Below are 12,593 nucleotides of genomic sequence, written 5' to 3' on the forward strand. Positions count from 1 at the left end.
TGAATTGTTACTTGCGCCTGTTTAAATACAACTATGATACTTTTTTTTATCTAATATTGTATTTAAGTACATCGAGAATCATGTTAGGCTACTATCTCACCACTAGCTACAAAACGTTGCTGCGTTTATAATGTGTTTGTTTTATTGTTCGAGTATTTTTAGCCGCTTTTTTATTTCTCAAGATTCATAACCTTATTTTTATTTTTGTTTCTAAATTTCATATTGAATGAGAATATATGAGAGTGCAGTTTTATTTTAATGATAATTAATGGCGAAAAAACACATGTTTGAAATCACTACATTCCCCAACAAATCGGGCAAAATTTTGTGGGAAATTTTTCGAAAACTTTTCAATTGTAGATTAGGCCCATTTTCGCAATATAACTAGAAAACGGCTCTACGAGCAAGATTTTCTTAAGGCTTCCCCCCGTTCGAAGCAGTTTAGATGCCTAAAATGACATTTTACTATTTTTAAAGGTGAATTTTGCACTTTTAGATCTTACGATAAGTAATACCTTCACATGTGAATTGTTGTGCATGTTTAAATACCACTATGATACTTTAAAATATTGTAGTTAGTTACATCGAGAATAATGTTGGGGCTACTATCTCAGCACTAGCCACAAAACATTGTTGCATTTATAACGTCCTGGTTTCATTGTCCTGGTATATTTTTAGCCGCTTTTTTTATTCTCTAGATTCATAACCATATTTTTATTTTTGTTTCTAAATTTTATATTGAATGCGAATATATGAGAGTGTAGTTTTGTTTTGATGATAATTAGTGGCCGCAAAACATAAATTTGAAGTCACTACATTCCCCACAAAATCGGGCAAAATTTTGTGGGGAATTTTCCGAAAAATTTTAAATTGCAGATTAGGCTCATTTTCACAAGATAACTAGAAAAAAGGGCTACGAGCAAGACTTCCTTAAGGCTTTTCCCCGTTCGAAGCAGTTTAGATGTCGAAAATGACATTTTACTACTTTTAAATGTGAATTTTGCACTTTTAGATCTTACGATAAGTAATACCTTCACCTGTGATTTGTTGTGCCTATTTAAATACCATTATGATACTTGTTTTTATTTAATATTGTATTTAGGTACATCGAGAATCATGTTGGGCTACTATCTCACCACTAGCTACAAAAGGTTGCTGCTTTTATAATGTCTTGGTTTTATTGTTCTAGTATTTTTAGCCGGTTTTTTATTTCTCTAGATTCATAACCATATTTTTATTTTTTTTCTAAATTTCATATGGAATGCGAATATATGAGAGTGTAGTTTCGCTTTGATGATAATTAATGGCCGCAAAAACACAAATTTGAAGTCATTACATTCCCCACAAAATCGGGCAAAATTCTGTGGGGATTTTTTCGAAAAATTTTGAGTTAAAGATGAGGCCCATTTTTGTAAGATAACTAGAAAACGGTGCTACGAGCAAGACTTCCTTAAGGCTTTCACCCGTTTAAAGCAGTTTAGATGCCGAAAATGAAATTTTATTATTTTTAAAAGTGAATTTTGCACTTTTTGATCTTACGATAAGTAATACCTTCACATGTGAATTGGTGACTGTTTATATACCACTATGATACTTTTTTTATTTAATATTATATTTAGGTATATCGAGAATCATGTTGGGGCTACTATTTCACCATTAATCACTAAACGTTGTTGCATTTATAAAGTCCGGTTTCATTGTTCGAGTATATTTTTAGCCGCTTTTTTATTTCTCTAGATTCATAACCATATTTTATTTTCGTTTCTAAATTTCATATAAAATGCGAATATATGAGAGTGTAGTTTCGTTTTGACGATAATTAATGGCCGCAAAACACATATTTGAAGTCACTACATTCCACACAAAATCGGGCAAAATTTTGTGAGGAATTTTCTGAAAAAATTTAAATAGCAGTTTAGGCCCATTTTAGCAAGATAATTAGAAAAAGGGGCTACGAGCAAGACTTCCTTATGGCTTTCCCCCGTTCGAAGCAGTTTAGATGCCGAAAATGACATTTTACTATTTTTAAAGGTGAATTTTGCACTTTTCAATCTTAAGATAAGTAATGCCTTCACATGTGAATTGTTGTGCCTGTTTAAATACCAATATTATACTTGTTTTTATTTAATATTGTATTTAGGTACATCGAGAATCATGTTGAGGCAACTATCTCACCAGTAGCTACAAAACGTTGCTGCTTTTATAACGTCTTGGTTTTATTGTTCAAGTATTTTTAGCTGTTTTTTTATTTCTCTAGATTCATAATATTATTTTTATTTTTGTGTCTAAATTTTATATTGAATGCGAATATATGAGAATGTATTTTCGTTTTGATGATAACTAATGGCCGCAAAACACAAATTTGAAGTAACTACATTCCCCACAAAATCAGGCAAAATATTGTGGGTAATTTTTCGAAAAATTTAAATAGCAGTTTAGGCCCATTTTAGCAAGATAACTAGAAAAAGGGGCTCGAGCAAGACTTCCATAAGGCTTTCCCCCGTTCAAAGCAGTTTAGATGCCGAAAATGACATTTTACTATTTTTAAAGATGAATTTTGCACTTTTCAATCTTATGATAATTAATACCTTCACATGTGAATTGTTGTGCGTGTTTATTTACCATTATGATACTTGTTTTTATTTAATATTGTATTTAGGTACATCGAGAACCATGTTGGGGCTACTATCTCACCGCTAGCTACAAAACGTTGCTGCTTTTATATATAACGTCTTGGTTTTATTGTTTGAGTACATTTTTAGCCGCTTTTTTATTCTAGATTCATAACCTTATTTTTTATTTTTCTAAATTTCCTATTGAATGCGGATATATGAGAGTGTAGCTTCGTTTTGATGATAATTAATGGCCGAAAAACACATATTTGAAGTCACTACATTCCCCACCAAATCGGGCAAAATTTTGTAGGGAATTTTTCGAAAAATTTTAAATTGCAGATTAAGCCCATTTTAGTAAGATAACTAGAAAAATGAGCTACGAGCAAGAATTTCTTAACGATTTCCCCCTTTCGAAGTAGTTTCGATGCCGAAAATGACATTTTACTTTTTTAAAGGTGAATTTTGCACTTTTAGATTACGATTAGTAATACCTTCACATGTGAATTGTTGTGCATGTTTAAATACCATTATGATACTTGTTTTTATTTAATATTGTATTTAGGTACATTGAGAATCATGTTAAGGCAACTATCTCACCACTAGCTACAAAACGTTGCTGCGTTTATAACTTCTTCATTTTATTGTTCGAGTATTTTTGTATGCTTTTTTATTTCTCTAGATTCGTAACTATATTTTTATTTTTGTTTCTAAATTTCATATTGATTGCGAATATATGAGAGTGTAATTTCGTTTTGATAATAATTAATGGCCACAAAACACAAATTTGAAGTCATTACATTCCTCACAAAATCTAGCAAAATGTTGTGGGGAATTTTCTGAAAAATTTTGAATTGCATATTAGGCCTATTTTCGCAAGATAACTAGAAAACGGCGCTACGAGCAAGACTTCCTTAAGGATTTCCCCCGTATAAAGCAGTTTAGATGCCAAAAATAAAATTTTACTATTTTTAAAGGTGAATTTTGCACTTTTAGATCTTACGATAAGTAATACCTTCACATGTGAATTGTTGTGCCTATTTAAATACCACTATGATACATGTTTTTATTTAATATTGTATTTAGGTATAACGAGAATCATGTTGGGGCTACTCTGTCACCACTAGCCACAAAACGTTGTTGTATTTATAAGGTCTGGTTTCATTATTCGAGTATATTTTTAGCCGCTTTTTTATTTCCCAAGATTCATAACCATATTTTTATTTTTTTCTAAATTTCATATTGAATGCGAATATATGAGAGTGTAGCTTCGTTTTAATGATGATTAATTGCCGCAAAACACATATTTGAAGTCACTACATTCCCCCACAAAGTCGGGCAAAATTTTGTGAGCAATTTTTCAAAAAAAATTTCATTTGCAGATTAGGATCATTTTCGCAAGATAACTAGAAAACAGCGTTACGAGCAAAACTACATTAAGGCTTTCCCCCGTTCGAAGCAGTTTCGATGCCGAAAATGACATTTTACTATATTTAAAGGTGAATTTTGCACTTTTAGATCTTACGATAAGTAATACCTTCACATGTGAATTTTTGTGCCTCTTTAAATACCATAATGATACTTGTTTTTATTTAATATTATATTTAGGTACATCGAGAATCATGTTGGGGCTACTATCTCACCACTAGCTACAAAACGTTGATGCTTTTATAACGTCTTGGTTTTATTGTTCGAGTACTTTTAGCTGCTTTTTTATTTCTCTAGATTCATAAACTTTTTTTTGTTTTGTTTCTAAATTTCATATTGAATGAGAATATATGAGAGTGTAGTTTCGTTTTGATGATAATTAATGGCCGCAAAACACATATTTGAAATCACTACATTCCCCACAAAATCGGGCAAAAATTTGTTGAGAATTTTCCAAAAAATTTCAATTGCAGATTAGATCCATTTTCGTAAGATAACTAGAAAATGGTGCTACGGGTAAGACTTCCTTAAGGCTTTCCCCCGTTCGAAGCAGTGTAGAGGCCTAAAATGACATTTTACTATTTTTAAAGGTGAATTCTTTTAGATCTTACGATAAGTAATACCTTCACATGTTAATTGTTGTGCCTGTTTAAATACCACTATGGTAATTGTTTTTATTTAATATTGTATTTAGGTATATCGAGAATCATGTTGGGGTTATTCTCTCACCACTAGCCACAAAACGTTGTTACATTTATAATGTCTTGTTTCATTATTCTAGTATATTTTTGGCCGCTTTTTTATTTCTCTAGATTCATAACAATATTTTTGTTTTTGTTTCTAAATTTCAAATTAAATACGAATATATGAGAGTGTAGTTTCGTTTTAATGATAATTAATGGCCGCAAAACACATATTTGAAATCACTACATTGTAAAGATGATGTGAATGTGGTGGTGAAGTAGAAGTAGTGGAGGAGCGGAAGGCTTATTTTTGACAAATGGCTAGCTCTTCTGTTTATAACCGAATCACGTTTAGCTGCTTTGAAAATATAGATCTAAAGCAAGTTCTGATTCTGAGCACAGACATCAGCACTCTCAAACGAAAACCGTGAAGAATTAAAGAGGAATGCTGGTCTTATTGGGGTGCCTTACTATAATCAGTTTAGGTCGATAATGCCTAGTCATGCAATGCTCTATTAGAGATTTGGTTCATCCTAGCAAGATTTCCATCTTACTTAAGCATTACTTTTATTTACAAACGTTTTATGTTTTCAAAAATACTTTTTCGGAAAGGCTTTTTCTTGTTAAAAATTTTATTTGACTTAAGAACTTGGAATCTTCGTAGTGGGTTATTTTAATACAGCATAAAAAGGTTATACCAACATCTCACACTTAGACGAACATTGTCCTCCATGTTCCTAGTGTATCCCACACTTAGGAGTTTTAGTTGAAGATTTGGAGTATTTGTCTAGTGTTTATTTGGGTTGGGATCCCACACTTAGTGATAAGCTAGAATGTGGCATAGTTTTAAAGTTTGAGCTAGTAACGGGAGGAAAGAAGTACCCCTAGTGAAGATATTGGCTGGCTTTCAATCCCTGCGTCCTTTATTGATCGGCTCATTTGTCATCCTTTATTCTTCTACTCTACTTTATTGCACGGGATGCCTCCCGATAAGCGTTTTTGTTTAAGGTCATTGGCTCGACCGTAGTGATGCTTAGAAAGTAAACATTCCTTGCTAGTGGTTGTGATCTTGGTCTTCTCGAGGGAATGTGAGTCTTGGCGGGTAAATCCTGAGAAAATGTTGGACCAAAAGTGGTAGAAGATCCGGTACTTCTCTTAAAGATCTTCTAAAAGATAGGTAGTGTGCAGTTTCGGCTCGTGATAAGTCTTGAAGTCCGATGAGAATATGATTCACGGCTCTGCTGGTTGATCTATGAATGTCAATCATAGAGGCGGTGCTGGTAGTGATTATCTCTCTGATAGGATGCTCATTTCGAGGTCTTCAAATAGTGTTAGAAACTGTATCTTCAGTATTTCAAAATCTTCGGAATGGTGATCTCCACATTAAGAGTCTGTAGCTTTGCACAGATTGGTCAGAAGGCGAAGCTAAAAAGAAGTGAAAAGCAATCCTGATCCGAGCATTAATTTCACCGTCTTTGAGTATATCTCCCAACATCCGGCTTTAAATGTAAAACTTGGATCCGTGGATTCGTGGAAGATACGTGCTATCTGCTTCATAACGTAGGTGGAAATGTTGACTCGGTCTGGTTCAAGATGAGAGAACGGATTGTTGCGTCTTACTTCTTTTGTAACTGCGTCTCGCAACTATTTGATAATCAGATCAGCGTGGTGATCCATTGTTACATAAATCACTAGCCTGTCTGGTGTGCTTTCAAAATTATCTCTTTCCATGAGAGTGAAAAAGCTGTGAATATCCTCGATCTTTTGCAAATCAGAGTGATAAGTCAGGCATCCAGTGGAAAGATCCATATGCATCCGGATGAGAGTTAGTAGTGCTTGTTGGTTTGCTGAGAAAGGAAGTGCAGATCCTACTAAGGCATTGTAAAGCTTAGAGTAAATGATCTTCTGATCTCGACAGGATCTTGTCTCAAGAATAGTGCTGACTACTAAATTGTGCTCTCGTTACCTTTCTTCGCGGTAGATATGATTGTGAAGGGTATTGATAAAGTCCTGAATGAGTTCTTCTATGATTTCAACATCATTGTCTTCTCTTTGGAGATAGAGGTTGTATTCTTCTCGGATAGCCATGATTCGTTCTCGGATAGCCATGATTCGTTCCGTTAAGCATAGAGTGAAATCAATTGTTGATTTACGGATGACTTCGAGAATATCTTCAAATTCATCGGTGTCATTGATGAAAGTTATCATGTCGGCGTGTGTAGATATGACCGGAATCCAATCTGAAAAAGAATCATGCTCCCCTTAATCTGGTTCGGTTGGAGAGTGTGAGTTATCCAGAATGTCTGCATGTTGTTCTTCCTCATTATCATCTGTATAATGTACTTCTGAGAATTTGTCTAATAAACAGGCTTCTTCAAGATTCTGGTTCTCCACTTTGATACTCGCAGGGTCAATTTCTATATCTTTAACCTCAAGCTTATCAGTCTTTTTCTTGAAACGAATGATTAAACTGTCTCAGTTTCTTTTACGTCTTCCATTAATTCTTCATGACGTTAATGCATAGAGAGGGTATTATCTCAGTTTCTTTTACGTCTTCCAATGCCTCTTCCTCTTCAGATTCTTCCTCTTCCTCTATTTCTTCGCTGGGATCCTCTTCTTCCATTTCTGGGTCATCTGCAGATTGTGATTCGACACCCAATTCGATATCATCGGCTGGTGGTGAAGACTCATCATCGGAAGTGATCCGTCTGGTGAAAATAGCAAACATCTCTGCCTGTCCAGAAAGATCGGTAGGTCGGTCAATTTTTTAGGTAACGCTCTCCCCATGTGATCGCAAGATCAAGGTTTGATTGTACACATCAATGACAGTCCCAGCCGTATTCATGAAAGGTCTTCCTAACACTACTGGTGTTTGTAGGTCTTCCTTAATGTCCATCACTACAAAATCTGTAGGATACAAGAATTTGTCGACTTTCACCAAGACGTTCTCAACTATGCCCTTAGAATATCGAATTTTGTGATCGGAAAGTTGGATTATCATTTTAGTTTGTGACAAGTCTCCTAACTCTAATCTCTTGAAGAGAGAGTAGGGGATTAGGTTGATACTTACTCCTAAATCTGCTAGCGTATGAATGGGTCCAGATTGGTAGATCGAACACGGGAAAATGAATCGGCCCGTGTCTCCTAGCTTCTGCGGTAGAGAGTTTCTGAGTAATGCTGAGCATTCTTCACTTAGTGAAATTTTGTTAGAATCTGGTATCCTCTCCTTAGCAGAGAGAAGCCTTCGAATATATCTCTTCTAGTTTGAAACTTTGGACATGGTGTTCAGAAATCTTCCATCGAGTTTGAAGGAATTAAGCTTGGATGGTTCCTACTATAGCCTTCCAGGATAGGGTACACGAACTGGAGTTGTAGTGGGCAGCTTCTGAGTATATGTTGATTTGTTCTTGAGTCTAGCTGACCTTCTCCGTGGTTTTTTCTCTGAGATTATAGAATCCATTTGCTTAGCTTCCTCTATGTGGGGATTTTGGATAGTATTACTAAGTAACCTTCTTTATGGTCGGGTTTCAAGGCGTTGTGATAACTGTCCGAGCTGCGTCTCTAGACTTTTTAATAGATCCAATTAATTTCTCATTAGTATCTCCGTCTAGTCTTGTCTGGATGTAGTTTCTCTAATTTAGCTGTTGTTGTCCTTGTATAAACTGAGCTAACTGGTCATCAGCTCCGAGAGTGGGGTTGGTTACTTTTTTAATTTGGGTGGTTGGGGAATTTTCCTCGACTGGCGGACCAGTGAGTGGAAGTGGTTGATCGTAGGACAATTGAGATTGTTAGGCTGGATAAGGTGAGTAGCGATAGCGAAAAGTCTGGTTGCTTCATTGAAATTGGTTAACCCTAGGTTGTTGATTGAATCCGGGATTTGGTTGATAAGCTGGGTATTGAACGTAACAGACTGAACCGTCAGGGTTTTCGTACTCAACTTGATATTCTTCATTGGGTTGAGGGTTGGTACAATTAACACAGGCCTGAGCCTGGTTGACATATTGCGGTTGCCTCTTCAATTCTCTGAGTTGTTTAGCGAGAGATTCCATCTTATATGTGAGGGATTTGATGGCCTCCGTTTGATTGTTAAGTGCATAGAGTGGGGCAGATGATGAAGTTGTTTCACCACTGTTCTAGTTATGAGGATGCATTGTCATGTTCTCGAGCAATTCCCATGCTTCATCTGCGGTTTGGTTCATCAAATTTCCTTGAGCTGCTGCATCGACCGTCGTCCTATGATTTACCGTAAGACCATTGTAGAAGGTACAGATTTGAGCTAACCGTTCTAACTGGTGATTAGGGCATTTCTTCAGCAGGGTTTTGAATCGCTCCCATGCAGTGTAAAGAGATTCATCATAACTTTGTTTGAAATTAATGATGTTATTCTTAAGTTTGGTTTGTTTAGAAGGATGGAAATATTTGGTTAGAAATTTAGTAGCCATCTCCGTCCATGACGTGATGGAATCGTTTTCCATTACTTCGAACCATGTTTGAGCATGATGAGTGAGAGAATAGGGAAACAAGTATAGCCGGACTATATCATGTCCTATGGTAATTCTAATGCAATCTAAGGTAATCTTAATCTAAGGTTGAATATGTTTTCGGTTCTTGCTACTGATTCCCTGGTACTTTGATAACAGAGCTTCGCACGAACTTTTCGACAAACCAAGTGGCCAGGCCAACTACAGAGAGGCAGGATCCTTTTGGTTCCAATATAATTGGAGACTATTCAGAAAATCCAACAACCAAGTCCGTGTATAATTGTCTTTCTTACACACCACTGAATGCTTGTGAATGAGTTTGATAGAAAGCAGTATTATCTTATACCAAGTCCCCGGCAGCGGCGCCAAAAACTTCTCCCTACTATGATATGGCCAAAATGGACGGTTTTATTTGTGCAGTGTCGTTAGGTCGCAACACGTCAGAATCAGCCACCAAGAGGGGGTACTGTTTTAAATTTATATTTAGCGGGGCCTAAATCGTACTACTCCTTATTATGAGTAAGGGAAGTATGACCTATGGTCGTATTTTTAAGATATCAGTAAAATCGAACCTATATTTAAAGCTTAAGATAGTTTTAAAGGAGTAGAGGTTACCTAATTTTAGAATTTTCTAGTTTATAAGATAGATAAAGTAAATACAATAAAATTCGTAATTTAGATAAGGTTAAAATAAGTGCATACTATTATTTCATCAGTTATTCTGTCGATGAAATGTCCCGTTCTTATTGATTAAAAACGTTCCATATTAATTGATTTCGTTGCGAGGTTTTGACCTCTATATGAGACGTTTTTCAAAGACTGCATTCATTTTTAAAACAAACCATAACCTTTATTTCATAGATAAAGGTTTTAAAAAGCTTTACGTAGATTATCAAATAATGATAATCTAAAATATCCTGTTTACACACGACCATTACATAATGGTTTACAATACAAATATGTTACAACAAAATAAGTTTCTTGAATGCAGTTTTTACACAATATCATACAAGCATGGACTCCAAATCTCGTCTTTATTTAAGTATGCGACAGCGGAAGCTCTTAATAATCACCTGAGAATAAACATGCTTAAAACGTCAACAAAAATGTTGGTGAGTTATAGGTTTAACCTATATATATCAAATCATAATAATAGACCACAAGATTTCATATTTCAATACACATCCCATACATAGAGATAAAAATCATTCATATGGTGAACACCTGGTAACCGACAATAACAAGATGCATATATAAGAATATCCCCATCATTCCGGGACACCCTTCGGATATGATATAAATTTCGAAGTACTAAAGCATCCGGTACTTTGGATGGGGTTTGTTAGGCCCAATAGATCTATCTTTAGGATTCGCGTCAATTAAGGTGTCTGTTCCCTAATTCTTAGATTACCAGACTTAATAAAAAGGGGCATATTCGATTTCGATAATTCAACCATAGAATGTAGTTTCACGTACTTGTGTCTATTTTGTAAATCATTTATAAAACCTGCATGTATTCTCATCCCAAAAATATTAGATTTTAAAAGTGGGACTATAACTCACTTTCACAGATTTTTACTTTGTCGGGAAGTAAGACTTGGCCACTGGTTGATTCACGAACCTATAACAATATATACATATATATCAAAGTATGTTCAAAATATATTTACAACACTTTTAATATATTTTGATGTTTTAAGTTTATTAAGTCAGCTGTCCTCGTTAGTAACCTACAACTAGTTGTCCACAATTAGATGTACAGAAATAAATCGATAAATATTATCTTGAATCAATCCACGACCCAGTGTATACGTATCTCAGTATTGATCACAACTCAAACTATATATATTTTGGAATCAACCTCAACCCTGTATAGCTAACTCCAACATTCACATATAGAGTGTCTATGGTTGTTCCGAAATATATATAGATGTGTCGACATGATAGGTCGAAACATTGTATACGTGTCTATGGTATCTCAAGATTACATAATATACAATACAAGTTGATTAAGTTATGGTTGGAATAGATTTGTTACCAATTTTCACGTAGCTAAAATGAGAAAAATTATCCAATCTTGTTTTACCCATAACTTCTTCATTTTAAATCCGTTTTGAGTGAATCAAATTGCTATGGTTTCATATTGAATTCTATTTTATGAATCTAAACAGAAAATTATAGGTTTATAGTCGGAAAAATAAGTTACAAGTCGTTTTTGTAAAGGTAGTCATTTCAGTCGAAAGAACGACTTCTAGATGACCATTTTAGAAATCATACTTCCACTTTGAGTTTAACCATAATTTTTGGATATAGTTTCATAAAAATCATTTTCTCAGAATAACAACTTTTAAATCAAAGTTTATCATAGTTTTTAATTAACTAACCCAAAACAGCCCGCGGTGTTACTACGACGGCGTAAATCCGGTTTTACGGTGTTTTTCGTGTTTCCAGGTTTTAAATCATTAAGTTAGCATATCATATAGATATAGAACATGTGTTTAGTTGATTTTAAAAGTCAAGTTAGAAGGATTAACTTTTGTTTGCGAACAAGTTTAGAATTAACTAAACTATGTTCTAGTGATTACAAGTTTAAACCTTCGAATAAGATAGCTTTATATGTATGAATCGAATGATGTTATGAACATCATTACTACCTTAAGTTCCTTGGATAAACCTACTGGAAAAGAGAAAAATGGATCTAGCTTCAACGGATCCTTGGATGGCTCGAAGTTCTTGAAGCAGAATCATGACACGAAAACAAGTTCAAGTAAGATCATCACTTGAAATAAGATTGTTATAGTTATAGAAATTGAACCAAAGTTTGAATATGATTATTACCTTGTATTAGAATGATAACCTACTGTAAGAAACAAAGATTTCTTGAGGTTGGATGATCACCTTACAAGATTGGAAATGAGCTAGCAAACTTGAAAGTATTCTTGATTTTATGAAACTAGAACTTTTGGAATTTATGAAGAACACTTAGAACTTGAAGATAGAACTTGAGAGAGATCAATTAGATGAAGAAAATTGAAGAATGAAAGTGTTTGTAGGTGTTTTTGGTCGTTGGTGTATGGATTAGATATAAAGGATATGTAATTTTGTTTTCATGTAAATAAGTCATGAATGATTACTCATATTTTTGTAATTTTATGAGATATTTCATGCTAGTTTCCAAATGATGGTTCCCACATGTGTTAGGTGACTCACATGGGCTGCTAAGAGCTGATCATTGGAGTATATATACCAATAGTACATACATCTAAAAGCTGTGTATTGTACGAGTACGAATACGGGTGCATACGAGTAGAATTGTTGATGAAACTGAACGAGGATGTAATTGTAAGCATTTTTGTTAAGTAGATGTATTTTGATAAGTGTATTGAAGT

General features: G+C 34.5%; 1 non-coding gene across 1 annotated transcript; it reads left to right on the forward strand.

Annotated features, from left to right (window-relative positions):
* Positions 1 to 9,010: 9,010 nt before the first annotated feature.
* LOC139851168 (small nucleolar RNA R71) lies at positions 9,011 to 9,116 on the forward strand. The gene has a single exon (XR_011760526.1). It is a non-coding gene; the product is annotated as a small nucleolar RNA R71 (small nucleolar RNA).
* The last annotated feature ends 3,477 nt before the right edge of the window (positions 9,117 to 12,593 follow it).

The sequence above is a fragment of the Rutidosis leptorrhynchoides genome, chromosome 5 (genome assembly GCF_046630445.1).
Source record: "Rutidosis leptorrhynchoides isolate AG116_Rl617_1_P2 chromosome 5, CSIRO_AGI_Rlap_v1, whole genome shotgun sequence".
Classification (NCBI taxonomy): Eukaryota; Viridiplantae; Streptophyta; class Magnoliopsida; order Asterales; family Asteraceae; genus Rutidosis; species Rutidosis leptorrhynchoides.